Source organism: Balaenoptera borealis, assembly GCF_965194805.1.
Source record: "Balaenoptera borealis genome assembly, chromosome: 16".
Taxonomy (NCBI): Eukaryota; Metazoa; Chordata; class Mammalia; order Artiodactyla; family Balaenopteridae; genus Balaenoptera; species Balaenoptera borealis.
Genome location: NC_138872.1, coordinates 40,141,465 through 40,164,588, shown reverse-complemented (window position 1 = coordinate 40,164,588; position 23,124 = coordinate 40,141,465). Strand labels below are relative to the sequence as shown.

General features: G+C 37.5%; 1 long non-coding RNA gene across 1 annotated transcript in view; it reads right to left on the bottom strand.

Annotated features, from left to right (window-relative positions):
* Positions 1-2,030: 2,030 nt before the first annotated feature.
* Positions 2,031-23,124, bottom strand: part of LOC309612918 — a 98,555-nt gene continuing 77,461 nt past the window's right edge. Inside the window, exon 2 of the long non-coding RNA XR_014235409.1 lies at positions 2,031-7,061. This is a non-coding gene — a long non-coding RNA (uncharacterized lncRNA). The remainder of the gene's footprint in view (positions 7,062-23,124) is intronic.

Here is a 23,124-nt window from a genome sequence, read left to right as displayed (position 1 = left end):
CTGAATGACTTTGCTGTACACCTAAAACTAACACAACATTGTAAATCAACTGTATTTCGATAAATTTTTTTTAAGAAAGAAATTAAAACATGTCAAAATGCTGAAATCTTCTTTTTTTTCCCTTCCTAATCTCAATTGCCAAATTTAGGTAACCATACATTAACCTTCAGGGAGTATCTACTACATGTTCTCACTTTTGAAACTTGTCTACTTGCCATATTGGAATATGTGAATTTCTGTGCGCACAGAATCATCCTAACACTCCAACCATCTGGCATCAGGTACCGTGGATGTGTACAATCAGTGTACCTATTGTTTCATATCACCTCCAGTCAAAATAAGTGTGGAGGTCTGTTTGAGTGAGTGGTGGCTTTCAGTTTTAAGATATCAATTGCTATTGGTCTGAATGTTTGCATCCCCCCAACATTTACATGTTGAAATCCTGACTCCCAAAGGTAAAGCTATTAGGTGGTGAGGCTTTTGGGAGGCCACTTATAAGAGGACCAAGAAGCTCCCTTGGTCCTTCAGCCATGTGGGGTTACCTCGGAAAGGTGGCTGCTTAGGATGCAAACCCTCACCAGACACCAAATTTTCTAGTGCCTTGATCTTGGACTTCTCAGCCTCCAGAACTGTGAGAAATAAATTTCTGTTGTTTAACAGCTACTTAGTTTATGGTATTTTGTTACAGCAGCCCAAGTAGGCTAAAAACTCAATCAACACTAAAACACAAACTAAATATCGAGTATGATTCTGTGTCTCTGAATAACTAAATGTATTTCAGATCAACCAGTAAACTCAACAGATGTTTGAATAACTACTATATATTGGGCTATTTGCTCAGCCCTTTTACACAACAATGAAAAAGACTGTTGCAATCTCCACCCTCACAAGACCAAGAGCAGCACTTGCATATCTTCTACTTAAGAGATGTCTTAATTGAAGCAGCACTATTTACAATAGCCAGGACATGGAAGCAACCTAAGTGTCCATTGACAGATGAATGGATAAAGAAGATGTGGCACATATATACAATGGAGTATTACTCAGCCATAAAAAGAAATGAAATTGAGTTATTTGTAGTGAGGTGGATGGACCTAGAGTCTGTCATACAGAGTGAAGTAAGTCAGAAAGAGAAAAACAAATACTGTATGCTAACACATATATATGGAATCTAAAAAAAAAAAAAAAGGCTCTGAAGAACCTAGGGGCAGGACAGGAATAAAGATGCAGATGTAGAGAATGGACTTGAGGGCACGGGGAGGGGGAAGGGTAAGCTGGGACAAAGTGAGAGAGTGGCATGGACATATATACACTACCAAATGTAAAATAGATAGCTAGTGGGAAGCAGCTGCATCACACAGGGATATCAGCTTGGTGCTTTGTGACCACCTAGAGGGGTGGAATATGGAGGGTAGGAGGGAGGCTCAAGAGGGAGGGGATATGGGGGTATATGTATACATATAGCTGATTCACTTTCTTATACAGCAGAAACTAACACAACATTGTAAAGCAAGTATACTCCAATGAAGATGTAAAAAATAAATAAATAAACCTGCCCATTAGTGTATTAGAGGCAAAGATCTAATTAGTTAATGATGCCCATGTGGTATTTCCTGAAGGGACTTTTTTCTTGCCTAGATACCAGCCTCTAGGGGTAGACAAGAAAGGGGTGCTCAGAGGCTTGATAATGTGTTCTGAAAAAGCTCTGGGAACAACTTAGAGATGGAAAGTTGGCAGAAAATGGAGGAAACAAACAAAACAAATGGTCAGAATTGTACAATGTCTAGTAATCCATTAATTCTCAGTGATTCAATCTTTACTCATATAATAGTGGGTGATGCTGATGCAAAAACTAAACTTCCAACAAGTTAGATGACTCTTCCAAAGCCACATGATTATGTGACAGAAGTATGTTTTGAATCTAGAATTTCTGGGTCCAGAGCAAGTCCCAGATATGATATCTCTCTTTCAGCTGTTATCTTGAAAATCATCAACAACCAAGAAGAAAAGAAAAACAGAAACTGTTATGATTTGGGAAATTTCATTGAATTGGCCAAATAATAAAAAATATTTTATTTTGCATTCCTAATCCATTAAAACCCTGTGATTTATTAAAAAGATGTAATGACATTACAATATCTACTGGAATTTGATACTCTGGGATTCCTCTACAAGGAAGTACATTTCTCAAAGAATTCAGTCTGGAAAAGTTCTCAGTGTAGAGACAATTCAGTTCCAAAGCTTTTCTCATCCATAGTTTGTAAACACCACGAAAGAAGAAGGCTAGATACCAACATTACAGATGTCAGATATTAGTCTGTTTTTTTTTCTATCAAGACATTCGCTAATAGGATGGCAATGCTATTTTAAGTTAGAAAAAAAAAAAGTTATTGATTATTACCCCAATGTCTGCAACAGTGGGAAAATTCTGCTTTTCTTCATGGAATAATTCTCCAGGGACAAGTGTCACCCAAGCCCTTATAGTAGCAATTACCTTCAGAATGTCCCTTAGCAAAGAACAGGCAGCTTCTCCTACCAGCGGATATCCCAACTCCTTGCTTATGAAACCAAACATCTATGAAAGAAACCCGAAAACCTTCAGGGCTCAGACTCTCAAAACATAGACTTGGTACTTCTAAGAAGTACTTGAAAGCCACTATTATAACTCTAGATACTTGAGGATGAGCTTCTTGAAGTCACTGTATTTTGGAGGCAAGGGAGAGCTACCCAATTTTGTTAACCTCTCAAGCATTTTTATTTCTGTGAACATGACTTTCTTTTTTTCCATAAGGGGTTCTTTGTATAAAGGCAATGAGGACTTACCTACTAGGTTTTTATTTTTTTTTGAATTTTATTTATTTTTTTTATACAGCAGGTTCTTATTAGTTATCTATTTTATACATATTAGTGTATATATGTCAATCCCAATCTACCAATTCATTCCACCCACCACCCCACCCCCCTTTCCCCCTTTGGTGTTCATACATTTGTTTTTTCTACATCTGTGTCTCTATTTCTGCCTTGCAAACCCGATCATCTGTACCATTTTACTAGATTCCACATATATGCGTTAATATACGATATTTGTTTTTCTCTTTCTGACTTACTTCGCTCTGTATGACAGTCTCTAGGTCCACCCACGTCTCTACAGATGACCCAATTTCACTCCTTTTTATGGCTGAGTAATATTCCATTGTATATATGTACCACATCTTCTTTGTCCATTCGTCTGTCAGTGGGCATTTAGGTTGCTTCCATGACCTGGCTATTGTAAGTAGTGCTGCAATGAACACTGGGGTGCATATGTCTTTTTGAATTATGGTTTTCTCTGGGTATATGTTCAGTAATGGGATTGCTGGGTCATATGGTAATTCTATTTTTAGTTTTTTAAGGAACCGCCATACTGTTCTCCATAGTGGTTGTATCAATTTACATTCCCACCAACAGTGCAAGAGGGTTCCCTTTTCTCCATACCCTCTCCAGCATTTGTTGTTTGTAGATTTTCTGATGATGCCCATTCTAACTGGTGTGAGGTGATACCTCACTGTAGTTTTGATTTGCATCTCTCTAATCATTAGTGATGTTGAGCAGATTTTCATGTGCTTCTTGGCCATCTGTATGTCTTCTTTGGAGAAATGTCAATTTAGGTCTTCTGCCCATTTTTTGATTGGGTTGTTTGTTTAATTAATATTTAGCTTCATGAGCTGTTTATATATCTTGGAGATTAATCCTTTGTCCATTGATTCGTTTTAAAATATTTTCTCCCATTCTGAGGGTTGCCTTTTCATCTTGTTTATAGCTTCCTTTGCTGTGCAAAACCTTTTAAGTTTCATTAGGTCCCATTTGTTTATTTTTGTTTTTATTTCCATTACTCTAGGAGATGGGTCAAAAAAGATCTTGCTGTGATTTATGTCAAAGAGTGTTCTTCCTATGTTTTCCTCTAAGAGTTTTACAGTGTCTGGTTTTACATTTAGGTCTGTAATCCATTTTGAGTTTATTTTTGTGTATGGTGTTAGGGAGTGTTCTAATTTCATTCTTTTACATGTAGCTGTCCAGTTTTCCCAGCACCACTTATTGAAGAGACTGTCTTTTCTCCATGGTATATCCTTGCCTCCTGTGTCATAGATTAGTTGACCATAGGTGGATGAGTTTATCTCTGGGTTTTCTATCCTGTTCCATTGATCTATATTTCTGTTTTTGTGCCAGTACCATATTGTCTTGATTACTGTAGCTTTGTAGTATAGTCTGAAGTCAGGGAGTCTGATTCCTCCAGCTCCATATTTTTCCCTCAAGACTGCTTTGGCTCTTCGGGGTCTTTTGTGTCTCCATACGAATTTTAAGATTTTTTGTTCTAGTTCTGTAAAAGATGCCATTGGTAATTTGATAGGGATTGTATTGAATCTGTAGATTGCTTTGGGTAGTATAGTCATTTTCACACTATTGATTCTTCCAATCCAAGAACATGGTATATCTCTCCATCAGTTTGTGTCATCTTTGATTTCTTTCATCAGTGTCTTATAGTTTTCTGAGTACAGGTCTTTTACCTCCTTAGGTAGGTTTATTCCTAGGTATTGGGGATTGCGTCCATAATTTCTCTTACTGAACTTTCATTGTTAGTGTATAGGAATGCAAGAGATTTCTGTGCATTAATTTTGTATCCTGCAACTTTACTAAATTCATTGATTAGCTCTAGTAGTTTTCTGGTGGTATCTTTAGGATTATCATATCATCTGCAAACAGTGACAGCTTTACTTCTCCTTTTCCAACTTGTATTCCTTTTATTTCTTTTTCTTCTCTGATTGCTGTGGCTAAAACTGCCAATACTATGTTGAATAAGAGTGGTGAGAGTGGACATCCTTGTTTTGTTCCTGATCTTAGAGGAAATACTTTCAGTTTTTCACCATTGAGAATGATTTTTGCTATGGGTTTGTCGTATATGACCTTTATTATGTTGAAGTAGTTTCCCTCTATGCTCACTTTCTGGAGAGTTTTTTTTTTTTTTTTTATCACAAATGGGTCTTAAATTCTGTCAGAAGCTTTTTCTGCATCTATTGAAATGATCATATGGCTTTTAATCTTCAGTTTGTTAATATGGAATATCACATTGATTGATTTGTGTATATTGAAGAATCCTTGCATCCCTGGGATAAATCCCACTTGATCATGGTGTATGATCCTTTCAGTGTGTTGTTGGATTCTGTTTGCTGGTATTTTGTTGAGGATTTTTGCATGTATATTCATCAGTGATATTGGTCTGTAATTTTCTTTTTTTGTAGTGTCTTTGGATTTGGTATCAGGTTGATGGTGGCCTCATAGAATGACTTTGAGTGTGTTCCTTCCTCTGCAATTTTTTGGAAGAGTTTTAGAAGGATGGGTGTTAGCTCTGCTCTAAATGTTTGATAGAAGTCACCTGTGAAGCCATCTTGTCCTGAACTTTTGTTTGTTGGAAGATTTTTAATCACAGCTTCAATTTCATTACTTGTGATTGGCCTGTTCTTATTTTCTATTTCTTCCTGGTTCCAGTGTCTGTTGTAACTTCTCCTTTTTCATTTCTAATTTTATTGATTTGAGTCGTCTCCCTCCTTTTCTTCATGAGTCTGGCTAAAGTTTTACCAATTCTGTTTATCTTCTCAAAGAATCAGCTTTTAGTTTTACTGATCTTTGCTACTGTTTTCTTTGTTTCTATTTCATTTATTTCTGCTCTGATCTTTATGATTTCTTTCCTTGTACTAACTTTGGGTTTCCTTTCTTCTTCTTTTTCTAGTTCCTTTAGGTGTAAGTTTAGATTGTTTATCTGAGATTTTTCTTGTTTATTGAAGTAGGATTGTATTGCTATAAACTTCCCTCTTAGAACTGCTTTTGCTGCATCCCATAGGTTTTGGATCATCATGTGTTCATTGTCATTTGTCTCTAGGTATTTTTTGATTTCCTCTTTGATTTCTTCAGTGATCTCTTGGTTATTTAGTAACGTATTGTTTAGCCTCCATGTGTTTGTGTTTTTTACATTTTTTTCCCTGTAATGGACTTGTAATCTCATAGTGTTGTGGTCGGAAAAGAGGCTTTATATGATTTCAATTTTCTTAAATTTACCAAGGTTTGATTTGTGACCCAAGATGTGATCTATCCTGGAGAATGTTCCGTGTGCTCTTGAGAAGAAAGTGTAATCTGCTGTTTTCGGATGGAATGTCCTATAAATAGCAATTAAATCTATCTGGTCTATTGTGTCATTTAAAGATTGTGTTTCCTTATTAATTTTCTGTCTGGATGATCTTTCCTTTGATGTAATTGATGTGTTAAAGTCCCCCACTATTATTTTGTTACTGTCAATTTCCTCTTTTATAGCTGTTAGCATTTGCCTTACGTATTGAGGTGCTCCTATGTTGGGTGTATATCTATTTATAATTGTTATATCTTCTTCTTGGATTGATCTCTTGATCATTATGTAGTGTCTTTCCTTGTCTCTTGTAACATTATTTATTTTAAAATCTATTTTATCTGATATGACTATTGCTCCTCCAGCAATACTCTTTTGTTTTGATTTTCATTTGCATGGAATATCTTTTTCCATCCCCTCACTTTCAGTCTGTATGTGTCCCTAGGTCTGAAGTGGGTCTCTTGTAGACAGCGTATATATGGGTCTTGTTTTCGTGTACTTTCAGTGAGCCTGTATCTTTTGGTTGGAGCATTAAATCCATTCACATTTAAGGTAATTATCAATATGCATGTTCCCATTACCATTTTCTTAATTGTTTTGGGTATGTTTTTGTAGGTCCTTTTCTTCTCGTGTTTCCCACATAGAGAAGTTCCTTTAGCATTTGTTTTAGAGCTGGTTTGGTGGTGCTGAATTCTCTTTCTCTGCTTGTCTGTAAAGCTTTTTATTTCTCCATCGAATCTGAATTGGATCCTTGCTGGGTAGAGTAATCTTGGTTGTAGGTTCTTCCCTTTCATCACTTTAAATATATCATGCCACTCCCTTCTGGCTTGTAGAGTTTCTGCTGAGAAATCAGCTGTTAACCTTATGGGAGTTTCCTTGTATGTTATTTGTCATTTTTCCCTTGTTGCTTTTAATAATTTTTCTTTGTCTTTAATTTTTGTCAATTTGATTACTATGTGTATTGGCATGTTTCTCCTTGGGTTTATCCTCCCTGGGACCTCTGTGCTTACTGGACTTGGGTGGCTATTTCCTTTCCCAAGTTAGGGAAATTTTTGGCTATAATTTCTCCAAATATTCTCTCAGGTCCCTTCTCTCTCTCTTCTCCTTCTGGGACCCCTATAATGCGAATGTTGGTGTGTTTAATGTTATCTCAGAGGTCTCTTAGGCCGTCTTCATTTCTTTTCATTCTTTTTTCTTTATTCTGTTCCATGGCAGTGAATTTCACCCTTCTGTCTTCCAGGTCACTTATCCGTTCTTCTGCCTCAGTTATTCTGCTATTGATTCCTTCTAGTGTATTTTTCATTTCAGTTATTGTATTGTTCATCTCAGTTTGTTTGTTCTTTAATTCTTCTAGGTGTTTGTTCTTTAATTCTTCTAGGTCTTTGTTAAACATTTCTTGCCTCTTCTTGATCTTTGCCTCTATTCTTTTTCTGAGGTCCTGGATCATCTTCACTATCATCATTCTGAATTCTTTTTCTGGAAGGTTGCCTATCTCCACTTCGTTTGGTCGATTTTCTGGGGTTTTATCTTGTTTCTTCATGTGGTACATAGTCCTCTGCCTTTGCATTTTGTCTGTCTTTCTGTGAGTGTGGTTTTCATCCCACAGGCTGCAGGATTGCAGTTCTTCTTGCTTCTGCTGTCTGCCCTGTGGTGGATGAGTCTATCTAAGAGGCCTGTGCAAGCTTCCTGATGGGAGGGCCTGGTGATGGGTAGAGCTGGGTGCTACTCTGTTGGGCAGAACTCAGTAAAACTTTAATCCACTTGTCTGTTGATGGGTGGGACTGAGTTCCCTCTCTGTTGGTTGTTAGGCCTGAGGTGACCCAGCACTGGCACCTACAGACCTTTTTGTGGGGTAATGGTGGACTCCAGGAGGGTTCACACAAAGGAGTACTTCCCAGAACTTCTCCTGCCAGTGTCCTTGTCCCTGCGGTGAGCCACAGCCACCCATGCCTCTGCAGGAGACCCTCCAACACTAACAGGTAGGTCTGGTTCAGTCTCCTATGGGGTCACTGTTCCTTCCCACTGGGTCCTGATGTGTACACTGCTTTGTGTGTGTCCTCCAAGAGTGGAGTCTTTGTTTCCCCCAGACCTGTCAAAGTCCTGCAATCAAATCCCGCTAGCCTTCAAAGTCTGAATCTCTGGGAATTCCTCCTCCTGTTGCTGGACCCCCAGGTTGGGAAGCCTGACATGGGGCTCAGAACCTTCACTCCAGTGGGTGGACTTTTGTGGTATAATTTTTCTGCAGTTTGTGAGTTACCCACCCAGTGTTATGGGGTTTGATTTTATTGTGATTGCGCCCCTCCTACCATCTCATTGCAGCTTCTCCTTTGTCTTTGGATGTGGGGTATCTTTTTTGGTGAGTTCCAGTGTCTTCCTGTTGATGATTGTTCAGCAGTTATTTGTGATCCCGGTCCTCTCACAAGAGGGAGTGAGTGCACATCCTTCTACTCTGCCATCTTGAACCAATCTTTATCTCCTGGGCTGGTCCTCCCAACCCAGAAGGGGTCAGGGGTGAGGGTGGGCTAATGCCCTTCTCATCAAAAAACAGCCTCACAGATTCTTCATCCCAGATTTCCATAACTAGGTTTTAAATTAATATTTGGCATATTAAATTATAAATTGGGACCCTAGTAAAGTTCAATCTATAAACCTTATAACTTCTGTGTGAAATAAGATCAATTACTTTCGTGATTGTTAATTGAATAATATGCGATTGACATATGTTGAGTAGGCTAAATTCTTAAAGGAACAGTGCCATTTATAAACTTAGTTAATGCACTGCCTTCAAACTTTAAAACTTAATTAAATGGCTTTAAAATTTAAAACATAAAAACACTTTAATGTATTTTATTTTCTTTTAAGTACTTCAAATGGCTATTGGGGAAACTTTTATCCTGAGCAAGCAAAACCTTGCCAAGTACAAACATGAATCATATAATTTTAATATATTTAAATAAATTTATATGGTAATCAAATTCAAATATTGGGATACTGTCTATAAACTAGTTAATAGTTTATAAACTAGTTAATATTATAAACTAGTTAATATTCTGTTACATATACTAACTTAAATATTATAGATTCTTTGGCTCATTCACACACATACATTATTCCTAAACTTAATAAGCAAGTATTAATACTATGGGTTTGATTTTCTTTATTATGTCCCTATTCACATCCATATTCCCAGGATTGAAAATGCAGTCACCCGACTTTAAGGAACAAGTGTACCCTTTCGGCAAAGTTGAGGTTCCTGATATCGTTCCTAAGGGGAAAGAGAATCGACACAGGTGTGAGGGTTCCAAGGGCCTTGGAATTCAGGAAGGCTGACCCAGAGCCCCAGTGACTGGTTGGCCCCATATTTGCCATCATGTCAACTGGGAGCTCTGAGTTCACACTGCCCAGCAATCTGCTCCTGGTTGTTTATTTAGGAAGAACATATTCTGTAATCCTCCACCACTCATCTCTTTATTGTCACACTGTTTCTTGCAATGTTTTCACATTCTTCTCATTTAAAAAATCTAAAGTCATTTTACAGCATCTTCATGGATCCTGCTTCTTTTCACACAGTTGTTCCATTGTGTGTTCAGGCCTAGCTCTTTGGTTGTTTCCAAGATGATTTCAGTCCTTCTCGTTTCATGTATTTCTCTACCACAGACATCAAGTTCCTTCATTAGCTCATACAATATAAGATCAGTGTACTTAATAAAGCAGAACTGTGATAATCAAATCATCTATAAGTCCTTTAGATATTTTACAGCCTCAATTCTCATTATCAGGCTTATGTGGGCATAAGGAACTGGACTGAATAGATATCAAATTGATGTCAAAATATGGATTTTTAAAAATTAAATCTCTGAGATAAACTTATTTTAATTATATTTACTTTTTAATTTAAAAGTAAAAAGCCATAACCAAATTACTGGACAGTGTTGACATGGTGTCTTGATAAAGTTTTACTTTGTTATCTCTTTAATGGTTGAAATAAAATGGATAATATATACATGAAACCATTTATCCCGTAAAGAAGCAGATTTCTAGTAATAAAGAAACTCTTTAGATGTGTCTATTAGATGCAGTTCAATCAGATTCCTCGCACATTAATGATTGCCTAAATGGGCCAATTGCTGTTCTTAGCTCTTAGGAAATAGAGATGAATCTGACACAGTCGGTACTTTCAAAGAACTGTGGGCAAGAGAGACACATCAAGAGCTCTAGTCCAATGTGAGGGGGGTGAGAAAACCAGGGAGCATAGGTAAGGGAGCACCTAATTTTGCCAAGTCATGATAAACCACACATTGGAGGCAGGATTTGAATAAAGCTTGGAACATGAATAGAAGAGGGTCAGGAGACAAGATGGGGAAAGAATGTTTCAGGTAGAGGGAGTGGCACGAATGCAAAATGTGAGGCATATATGAGAAAATATGTGAGAAAAGAGACTTTGTGAGAGTGAGGAGAGACAGATCAACGTTCTCCAAGTGAGGGGGTAAGTCTGGAGTCCTCTGTGAATGGCAGAGGGGATGTGGAGTTGGGAGAGCATGAGGAAGGGATGAAGGCAGGTGGTGGAAGGAAACATCACAGCCCTCTTTTTATAAAAAAAATTTTTATTGAAGTACAGTTGATTTATAATGTGTTAATTTCTACTGAACAGCAAAGTGATTCAGTTATACATATGTATATATTCTTTTTCATATTCTTTCCCATTCTGGTTTATCACAGGGTGTTGACTATAGTTCCCTGTGCTCTATAGTAGCACCTTGTTTATCCATCTTATATATAACAGTTTGCATCTGCTAATCCCAAACTCCCAATCCTTCCCTCCTCCTCCCTCCCACCTCCTTGGCAACCACAAGTCTGTCCTCTATGTCTGTGAGTCTGTTTCTGTTTCATAGTTAAGTTCATTTGTGTCACATTTTAGATTCCACATGTAAGTGATATCATGTGGTACCTGTCTTTCTCAAATCCCAGGTTTGTGGAAACCTGGAAGAGCAGAGATAAGATTGCTCACTTTCTACTCCCTCCAGAGTGGGCTTTTGTGTGAACAACCCCAGAATGGAGAAAGAGAGGGACAAGGGGAAAACATGCTACATGTGACCAAACCAGAAGCCTGAATTGACCAAGAAGTCATTGAAATTCTTGGAGAAAATCCAGAAAGTGACCACATCAATTTGTCTGCTCTCAGATGGAAATTGTTACTTTTAACCAAGGTGAAGTTAAGTTTAGTTTTAACATCTCTGGGGTTTGTGCACTATTGTGATTGAGAAAGTCAGGAATAACACATCTTTACCACCACCTACCTTTGCTTGAACCAGGTCATACCCACCATAGCGGATGCAGTCAGTGCCTCATTCACAACTTTGGCTTCCCCCGGGGTCCCCAAATTACAGTTCCCTGAATTGCCAGCTGCCTCCTGCATCTCCCTGTGCCTGTGCAGGTTCTCTGACCATAGGGTGTGCTCTCTGTGCAGTGAGGTCAGATGTGCTGGAGAGTCACGTCCCTAGGAGCAATCCTCAAACAACGAAGGAAAGGAGTTGATGTATAAATGCCCCATACTTTTTCTTCTCTATGGGACAATTCTGAGGTGTGTCCACAGTCTCCCCAGAGTCCCCAGTGGGAATGCGCCCTGTTACCTTGGCAGTAACCATCATGTGAAAGCATCTCTTGTTAGCTTTCCTCCTTTCCTTGTTTTATTTATCACTCTTCTTGAAAACACCTCCAAATAAACTGCTTGCACCCAAACCCTTTTCTCAGAGTCTATTTGGGGGAAACCTAAACAAAGACAGACACGTCCCAGTTAGTCCATAAGATCTATTGATTGGAGATCCAATTAGCTCTTTTGAATTATCAATAAGAGATAGTACATGAAAAAAACTCAATACGTTCATTGAATAAAAAACATCAATAAATTTAGGAGAGAGACAGGAAAGCTGTGCTCTTGTGCCTCCCATAGGAAAGGTTTACGGGATATTTGTGAGAAGAGGGTCTCTTACACCCTAGTTAGGGGAAGGAGAGTCATGCATTTTGAGTTATAATATCATAAAAGCGCTAAACATCTGGATGAGGAACAGGCTCCACAAATTCTTTTAGCATGTGTTTTATCTGCAGAAAAAGTAAACTGAACTTATCCGTTCTTTAAAGAGTTGATGGACAGAAATCCTGTTTTTAGCTCGAAAGGGATGATAAATGGAAATTATATGTTCAGTATCTTTATTAGTTTTCTATTGCTGCAGTAACAAATTATCATAAACTCAGCTGAAACAACATAGATTCATCATCTTACAGTTCTGTAAGTCAGGAGTCTGACATGGGTCTCACTGGGCTAAAATCAAGGTATCAGCAGGGTTGTATTCCTTTCTGGAGGCTCTATGGAAGAATCTGTTTCCTTGGCTTTTCCAGCTTCTAGAGGCCACCTGCATTCTTTGGATTATGGTCCCCTTCCTCCATCTTCAAAGTCAACAACGTTGCATCTTTCCAACTTTTATTCGGTTGTACATTTTTGACTGACTACAGCTGGGAATGTTCTCTGCTTTCAAGAAATCATGTGATTAGATTATGATGATCTGGATAATCCAAAATAACGTCAGAATAATGTCAATCGCATGTGCAAAGTCCCTTTTGCCAGGTACGATAACATAGTCACAAGTTCCAGGGATGAGGGTATGGACATCTTTGGGTGGGCCATTATGCTGTCTACCACAGTACCTATTACTACTAACTTAAAATATATAAAACAATCACAGAGGGTAGCTTTCGTTTATTGCTTTTATTTTTAAAAGAAATATTATAAATGCGTATTTTTAAAGGTTTTCATAGGTTCATTCTTAAATTGACCATCCCAAACCTTTTTAAAGCATTTTTAATTGCAATTTAATATTCATAGACAAAAGAACACTAAGTGACAGCTCAATAAATTTTCAAAAAGTGAACTTACCTGGTAACTACAATCAGATTAAGAAATAGGACACGTCTAGCATACAGAACACTTCTCATGCTCTGCCCCACTCATCATTCCCTTCTCCCCCCCAAAAAACCGGTATCTTGATTTCTATCACCACAGATTAGTTCTGCCTCTTAATCTGATACAAACAGAATTAAACAAACTATATTCTTTTGTGCCTGGCTTCTTTCACTCAGATATCGTCCTGAGAGTTTTCTGTGTTGTACCAATAAGTTGTTCATTGTCATTAGTATAGAGTTTCCATTTTATGAACATATCATCATTTATTTATCCATTCTATGGTGGACATTTGTGTTGTTTCTAGTTTTTAACTATTACAATTGTTGCTACTGTGAATTTTCCAGTATATCTTTTGGTAACCATATACGTACATTAATGTTAGTTATGTACCTAATGTACCCAAAGTGTGCATGTGCTCATCTTTGGAAGATATTGACAAGTGTTCCAGGTGTTTGTGCCATGAGCATTCCAGTGGTTCTACACCCTCACCAACACTTGGTATTTTCCGTCTCTTAAATATGTTAACCATTCGGGTGAGTGTATACAGTATCTCATTATGATTTATTTGTTTGTTGTTTTCTTTTTTTTTAAGGTAGAATTTACAGATAGTGAAATGCACAAATCTTAAGGGTACAATTCAATGAATTTTATCAAATTCTAAGCTTGTTTGAACTTTAAGATTCTACTTTGTTTGTGCATTTTTCTATCAAGAGGGTTTTGGGAGAATTAAATCTCTTGTGGTTGAAGAGGGAAAACTGTGTTTACTTCATGATCTTAACCCACTCCTTCTAGAGCGAGGTGTAACAAGGAGGCACAAGCAGGCATCCAATCGAGTCTGTGGACTGCTGGACTGACTGAGTCAGTACAGGTTACTCATTTCATAGGTCATTTACTTACTGACCTGAGGGGACACGTCCAAGGAAATGCAGAGCCTCAGAAACATTACATAGCAGCCTGGAATCATGAAAGTTTGCCTATTTGGGTCCAAGCTCTTGTTGATGGTGCCAAACCACAAGTATGTGATAAGAATGAACTCAAGAGCATTCAGACTTCAAAATAGTCTCTTTCCTTCTTTTTTTTAGCTCTTGTTGCATTCCTGTATGAGTCACATACCACCAGATATTTATGTCATTGTTAAAATACGTTCTCCTGCCTGCCCCTGGCACACACAGTCTTGATGATTCACACTACAGCAAATGTGCCATGTATCTTTAACTTGCCTGCAAGTAAAGAAGGTAGAAAAAGTAGTTGGCTTGTGAATAGACAGTAGCCTGGATGTTCTCTGTCCAATGAAACAGCCTCAACTTTTATTTCAGTAATACGTGTCTTGTGGGGGCTGGGTGGCGTAGGTAACTGGCTTTGCTGGAGTTGGGCAAATTGATTTCTCTGAGTCTTGTTTGGTTCCATCTATAAAAGATGATAACAACCTCAAGGGCTGTTACAAGGATTATGTGAGAGAACATTGGAAAGCATATGGTTCAAAAGTTTTGAGTCTCTCTTCCTCCTTTACCCACGGATACTGTTAGCGATGATATAATGACATTCATGGAGTTAAGAAAAAGGTTCAAAGACCACAAGCTAAGTTTGACTGATGATATAAAGTCATCCATCAAGAAGGCTCCACAAAGTGACTGTGACTCCAAATAATCCTCATCCTCTCATCACTTCTACCCAAGAAACCAGGAAGGGGCCAGGCATTGACAGGGACCACATTACCCAGTTCAAGTGTGAGGTCCACACTGAAGTGACCCAGGCCATGTCAGACCGTGACCTCCAAGGCTGACTGTGGTCAGCTTCCTTTCCTTGGCCAAAGAAGAAAAGGCACAGAACAGTGTCCCTGGGAGCGTTTTATGGGCCAGGCCTGGAAGTGGCGCATATCATGTTTTCCTAATTCCACTGGCTGCAACTCGGTCACCTGGCCACAGGTAATGGCAAGGGAGGCTGGGAAATGCCATCTAGCTGTGTGTCTGGGAAGAAGAGGAGAATGTAGATTTTGATGACCATTAGCCATCTCACCACAGATGGTCCATAGCCTGACCCAGGGTAACCTTTCTCACCATCATGGCAATATAGTCATTGCCACATTGCTGTGGCAGCAAAAGCAGGTAAAGATGAGAAGCTCTCAAAAATGTTTATCCTGTTGCTTAAAACCTATTTCTAGATCTCTTGAATGCAAAGACTCAGTGGGAGGCATTTACGTCGCCTGTCTCTCACTTTGCTAGGCAGTGTATTTGGACTCCTAAGTGTGACTGGATCATTTAACACCCCTACTGGGCATGATCTGGTCTAAAAAGCCCACCTGGTTCCAGACACTTGAAGGATAAATCCATCCTCGGGTGGTCTGACCCTGGATGTATATCCCAAGGTGATTCTGTGCCTTGGGATGGAGACATTTTCTAAGCTTCCAAAGGGCTTGAGGCTGAGCCTTTCCCATGCTGATAATAGGTTCAGGATCGTGGATCCTCGGAGATGACATGCATTGGGACTGTTGGGGGGCTAAATGTCTCTAGGCACAGCCATCGTATAGATAGCACACATAACTCACAGTGCATGACTCAGCTGTGCCCAAAATATAACTTTTTCTTACAACTTAATGTTAATTTTGAGGACCTTCCCCCATTCCATCAGGTGGTTGAGATAATCTCAGTCCATTGATCTAGTTATGAGGAGCTTTCATGAAATCAGGTTGCTATGGAGACAGCAGGCTTGGAGAATGTCAATGTCCTTGGTCCTTGACATATGCACCTGAGTATCTTCTCATTCTGCCCTCTGCCCCTTTCAGCTCTGGCAGATTTCTCTCTGCTTTTCCTGTGCCACCTGGGAAGGCACAGGAGTCATTCTGTTCCCTCTCTGCCAGGTTGGGGACCAGGGATCCTTACAAGTTTGCCCAGGGCCCCATCCTCTTCAGCTGTTCTCTCTCAAGGGAGTTTCTTCCTTTAAGGGGCACTGCCTGGGGGGCAGGGCAAGCGTCTCCCACGGCCACCCACCTGTGCTTCCTCTCTCCTTACTTCCCTTCTTATCACCTTCTTCTCAACCTGGAAACATCTTTCTTCTAGTTCCTCAGAACTTCCCTCTCTCCTCAAACCTGCTACTGTCATTCATATGAGTCTTTTGTGTTCCCCCAAAGACTTCACTTTTGGAACACAGAATTCCAGAACAGGTTATTATTATTATTTTTTCATTCCTCTGCATTCTGTTCTGTAAGCTCTCTCTCCTAGTTCAATGAGAATAAAGCATCTTAACAGCTAAGATGAGGGATGAGGAGGAGCGTGACAATGACCATTAGTCAATACATTATTCTAATAATAATCCATGTATATTAGAATCATATATATTAGAATAATACCCTACAACAATAATTCACCTACCTACCTTACCACATAGAAACGCATACATACAAAGAAAGCAGGTGAACATAATTTGCCACTATAGTATCTGAAATAGATGTGTGTGAGTTTAGGCATTTCACATTGTTTCCATTCAGCTACATACATACATACACTGAGGTATACTGTAAATAAATTTGTAAGAAAAAAATGGTCATGACTTGGAAATGAGCGAGAAAAATTATGCAGTGTCCTTTCAATGGAGTGTAAGATACAGTCTAGAGAACTCTGAGGAGATCATCTGATTCTGTAAGTCTTTTGATTGATTTTCTGTTGCCTATTTTACAATTCTGTAGGGATGGAAGTTAATGTGTAGAAAACTGATAGCAATGGTAATGATGATTCTTGTGGCTAGCACTGCAAATGAACATTGACTGGTAGAGGTACATCAGTTTCTGCCAATTTAAAAAGATAACCCCAAACATTATATTGCATTGCCTTAGAGGACACTATTCAGTTTTATATTTATTAGAAAATTCATTTCTGTATGTATCTATCTACACCAATATTTGTTCTTCAAATTCTTCTTTGATCCAGTTAACATAATACTGTTTATTATTAATGAATAAGTTGAATAAAATCCTTGATGTGTTCATTTTTATATTGGTTTGAAAGTTAAGTTTTTACTTTTGAAAATTATACAGTAGCTATTTGTCATATAAGCTCTTTCTTTGGTATCTAAATGGCCATTCTCATCCTCTCTTTGCTCCATCAGCAATATTCCAAACAGTTTCTCAGGGTTCTTCCACATTTCATTTAGTCTTCAAAATAATCTTTGCCATAATAGGCAATAAAATTTCCATTTTACACATTAAAAACTGAGGCTCAGAGAATGATTTGTTTAATTGTAGGTCTCAGGTAGTTAAAAAGTCCTCTGTAAGACAACTGTGTTTTCACTAATTATCAAGCATGCTTCAAACCTCTTTACCCTTCTTACACTGAACAATTTTAAAGTCAAAAATGCTCAAGATTATGCAATCCTCCTGTAAAGTTAAAAGTAATGGAAGACCTTATGGTCCTCATTTTAAGCCTTTTCAAGAAAAAGCAAACTGTTAACTTTGGAGGTTTAAATTCAAAGCGACAATCAAGACTGATGAGCCAATGATTTTGCATCTCTATAGAGAGTGACATGTAGGACGCTGGGTAATGTATGTCAGTTGCATCAAGAAATATATAATATTTAAGTGGCTAGCAATCAAGAATCCAGCTGTGAAGGCAAGGAATGTACATGTAAAATATCAATAGAATATATCCTTTAAGATGAAAAGACCTAAGCAACATTTTTCAGAAAAGGAATAGATGACTTCACAATTAATTAGTAATTGGTGATCAAATGAATTCTTCTTCTCCTCAGTGGAAAGAGAAAAGCGCAAATGATAATGCTTTATATCGGCTTGGTGTTCAGATTCAAAATCGGTCAGTGAATCCTGATTATTTTCCTTTTTCTCACTACTCCAAACCACATGGAAGGTGTGATTCAGAGTCGAATGGTACCAGTAATGATGTACTTCTTATAATATATATAAGAATTTTTGCTTTCTTCAGACTGGCTTGTCTTCATTGCTTTTTTTCCTGCCCTGATCTCTTGGTTCATGACATTTTGCAGAGCTGCACTTCTTCTTGAACTTCCAGATAGAGAAAATATGTGGAATGACTAGACCTAAGGACAATCCTTCAGCCCTATGCCCTGTCCAGTCATAACTTTCCTAAGGGTAGTCACTATTCTGACTTGTACCAGCACAGATTAGCTGGCCTTCTTTTTGACTTCATATTAATGCAACCATGCAAAATGTACTCTTTTGTGTCTCCCTTCTTTTACTCAACATTATGATTGTGAGATTTTTCCATATAGTTGTGTGTAATGGTAATTTATTCATTCTTATTGCTGGATAACATTCATTTTATAGAATCTTAAAATTGTTACCACTATTATCATAGTAAGTTTCCTTTCCCGCCAGATTTGTCCTCTGTCATGTATGCACATACACAGACACATTGTGATGAATTCACTCTACTCTGAACAGAAATGGGGAAGGTAGGGTTGTATATTAACTGGGTTTTGACCTTTGAATAGGGTGTTAGTTGCCCAGTAACCACGATTGGTTAAATATCCAGAAGATATTTGTTGACACATTTAATCACATCATCTTCTCTTCCAAATGGCTACTTTTTTTTTTTTTCTCCTGTGAGTGAGCTAGTGCAGGAAACTTAAGCTGGCAACATACCAAATCTATACTCAATCTGTTTTTCCAGGTCTGGAAACCTGACAACTTTCCCTCACTCCATTTCCAGCTAGTTAATATCTAGTGCTTGCCATATCAGTATGAGGATGAGTATGAAGAAATCACGCGTACATAATGAAATGTGAAAAAATTCACAGAAACATACCACAAGTAACATGGGCATCAATTATACCTCAGCTTCTTTTGAATGCAGAGGTAGGTCATCAGATATTTTCTTCTAATGTTTTGAAATTGAATATCACACAATTTACTCATTTAAAAGATACAATTCAATGGTTTTCACTCCACTCAGAGTTGTGCAATCATCACCAAATCAATGTTAGAACATCTTCATTACTCTAAAAGGAAACTCCACACCCATTAGCAGTCACTCTTCATTTCTCCTCAGTTTCTCCCTCCCCCTACCTCCCCACCATTTCCCCCTAGCTAGACAACCATTCATCTACTTTTTGTCTCTATAGTTTTACCTTTTCTGGACATTTCATATCAATGGAATCACACAATGTGTGTTCTTTTGGGAATGGCTTCTTTCATTACTTTATTCCTTTTTAAGGTTTAATAATATTCCACTGTAGAGATATACCACATTTTGTTTATCCACTCACCAGTTGATGGATATTTGGATTGTTTCCACCTTTTGTTTATTATGAATAATGCTGCTATGAACATTTGTGTACAGGTTTTTATTTCTCTTGAGTATACACATAGGAGTGGAATTTCTGGGCCATATGTTAACTCTATGTTTAACATTTGAGGAACTGCCAGACTGCTTTCCAATGTGGCTGCACCATTTTACATTGCACCCAGCAATGGATGAGGGTTCTAATTTCTCCACATCCACACTAACAGTTGTAATTATCTGGGTTTTTTTATTACAGATATTCTAGTAAGTATGAAGTGGTATCTCACTAGTCATTTCCCTGATTGATAATGATATTGAGCATCTCTTCATGAGATTATTGATTATGTGCATATCTTCTTTGGAGGAAGGATTCTATTCAAGTCCTCTGCCTACTTTTAAATTAGGTTATTTGTCTTTTTACTATTAAGTTGTAAGAATTCTTTATGTATTTTAGTTACAAGTGTTCTGTCATATATATGATTTGCAAATATTTTCTCCCATTCTGTAGGTTGTCTTTTTTACCTTCTTGATGGTATTCTTTAAAGCACAAAAGTTTTAAATTTTGATGAAGTCAAATTTACCTGTTTTGCTTTTTCACTTGTGATTTTGGTGCCATTGAACTTTATTCTTAAGATTTCAAAGCATTTTTGCATTGATAATGCTTAAAAATTCATTGTATTTTTTTCCTGAAACTTGATATGTTTACTATCATTTCAGGGAAGAATTTCTAATGGCAAACCAGTCAGTGATTTTCTACATGTTTTTGGGAGGTTGGAATTCCCACTTTTGCTTAGGGCTGGTTTGAATTAAAAAATTGTTTAAAAAATGCAATGGAATTTTTTTTTTCTAATAAGAAAAATAAGAATGACCAGGAAATGAATGACCCTGGAATCAATCTCAGGAAAAGAATGCTTGGTTGCCTATTGGCATCTGGTTGTCTTGGTGGGCAAGATGAGACAATCCTAGTATTATGTACATACTTACTCTGGACCCCAGGCTGGGCTAAGCACTGTGGGGGGGAGGCTGACAAGCAGGATGAGATCTGTTCTACTTAGGATCTTACAAAGTAAGTGGAAGAGACTCAATCTAACACACAGGAAGCAATTTATAAACAATCTTTCTAATTCCCAGAGCATCCAGTTTAATGCACTTTCAATAAGTCCTAAGTAAATGTGTAGAAAATTAACTGAAAGATGTTATAGAATCAGAGACTAAATTATGTGGTATGGATTATAATCATAGTGTGACCTTGGGCAAGCCCGTTCACCATTCTGCGCTTCAGTTTATTCATCTATAAGTGGGGACAATAATAATGCTTAGTTCAGAGTGTTGTAAGGAAGGGCAAAGGAGACTTTGCCCATGCAAGTGTGCATGTAACTAACAAGACTCATAGTTGCTATGGGAACAGAGGCAGCAAGGGGGAGGGGTTCAGACATGGGATCTGGAATTAAACAGAATTGGGTGAAAATTTAGTATCTGTGTGCAGTGGGACAAGTTGTTATTTGTAAAAATTACTTTATTAGATTGCTGTGTGGAGTTTTTTTTGGTTTTGAATTTTATTTTATTTATTTTTTTATACAGCAGGTTCTTTTTTTTTTTTTTTTCACACACACACACTGTATTTTATTTTTACAAGAGATAAATAGACTGACACCAAGCATTGTACATGGATGACCACAACAAAAGCAACAATGATTGCAATTACCAAACATGAAACACACTCATACTATGTCATAATATTGACATTCAGTCCAGTAATCCTCCACTATAACAGCTCCTTTACTTTGCAGTGAAAATTGATTTGTATATTCTTTGCCTCTGAGTCCTTGTGGGATTTTTTTTTTTTTTTTTTTAAATTCAGACAGAAAGTCACAAAAATTATACTCATCCTCATCAGTTCACTCAGTCCCATGTAATTAATTTTTTTTTTCATCTTGATCTTTTGTTAGCACTTTTATGAGTTCATCAGTTTTTCATTAGAGTTCTGAAAATGCTTATTCATTCAGTTCAGCAGTCCAGTCAGTTACCAGAAACCTGTACTTGTCAGAGTCTTTTCCATGAATTTCTTGAAGATGAAACCCTTTTATAGGAACATATTTGCAAAATCATCAGAGTCCACCCAGAACTGTCTGTAAATGACAAAAGACTTAAAAATGACCACGGTTAAAGATTTGATGAAAGTTCATAATAATGCAGTTGACAAGAAAATTAGTTATTTCTGAGATATACATTTTGAAGTAATAACTAGGATTATGACTTATAACATTATACCAGAACATATAAGATTTTTAGAAATTTCATGTAATGTCTGAAACATTTATATTAACATATTTCCATACATATTTCCATACAAATACAAATATAAGATTTTTAGAAATTTCATGTAATGTCTGAAACATTTATATTAACATATTTCCATACATATTTCCATACAAATACAAGATTTTTAGAAATTTCATGTAATGTCTGAAACATTTATATTAACATATTTCCATACATATTTCCATACAAATACAAATATAAGATTTTTAGAAATTTCATGTAATGTCTGAAACATTTATATTAACATATTTCCATACAAATAACCCAATGAAAGTTTAGTATTAGTTGTTTTGTTTGTTTTTTTATACTGCAGGTTCTTATTAGGCATCAGTTTTATACACATCAGTGTATACATGTCAATCCCAATCGCCCAATTCAGCACACCACCATCCCCACTTCACCGCAGTTTTCCCCCCTTGGTGTCCATATGTCCATTCTCTACATCTGTGTCTCAACTTCTGCCCTGCAAACTGGCTCATCTGTACCATTTTTCTAGGTTCCGCATACATGCATTAATATACGATATTTGTTTTTCTCTTTCTGACTTACTTCACTCTGTATGACAGTCTCTAGATCCATCCACGTCTCAACAAATGACCCAATTTCGTTCCTTTTTATGGCTGACTAATATTCCATTGTGTATATGTACCATATCTTCTTTACCCATTCATCTGTCGATGGGCATTTAGGTTGCTTCCATGACCTGGCTATTGTAAATAGTGCTGAAGTGAACATTGGGGTGCATGTGTCTTTTTGAATTATGGTTTTCTCTGGGTGTATGCCCAGTAGTGGGATTGCTGGATCATATGGTAATTTTATTTTTAGTTTTTTAAGGAACCTCCACACTGTTCTCCATAGCGGCTATATCAATTTACATTCCCACCAACAGGGCAAGAGGGTTCCCTTTTCTCCACACTCTCTCTAGCATTTGTTGTTTGTAGATTTTCTGATGATGCCCATTCAAACTGGTGTGAGTGAGGTGGTGCCTCATTGTAGTTTTGATTTGCATTTCTCTAATAATTAGTGATGTTGAGCAGATTTTCATGTGCTTCTTGGCCATCTGTATGTCTTCTTTGGAGAAATGTCTATTTAGGTCTTCGGCCCATTTTAGGATCGGGTTGTTTGAGTTTTTAATATTGAGCTGCATGAGCTCTTTACATATTTTGGAGATTAATCCTTTGTCCGTTGATTCATTTGCAAATATTTTCTCCCATTCTGAGGGTTGTCTTTTCGTCTTGTTTATGGTTTCCTTTGCTGTGCAAAAGCTTTGAAGTTGCATTAGGTCCCATTTGTTTATTTTTGTTTTTATTTCCATTACTCTAGGATGTGGATCAAAAAAGAACTTGCTGTGATTTATGTCAAAGAGTGTTCTTCCTATGTTTTCCTCTAAGAGTTTTATAGTGTCTGGTCTAACATTTACATCTCTAATCCATTTTGAG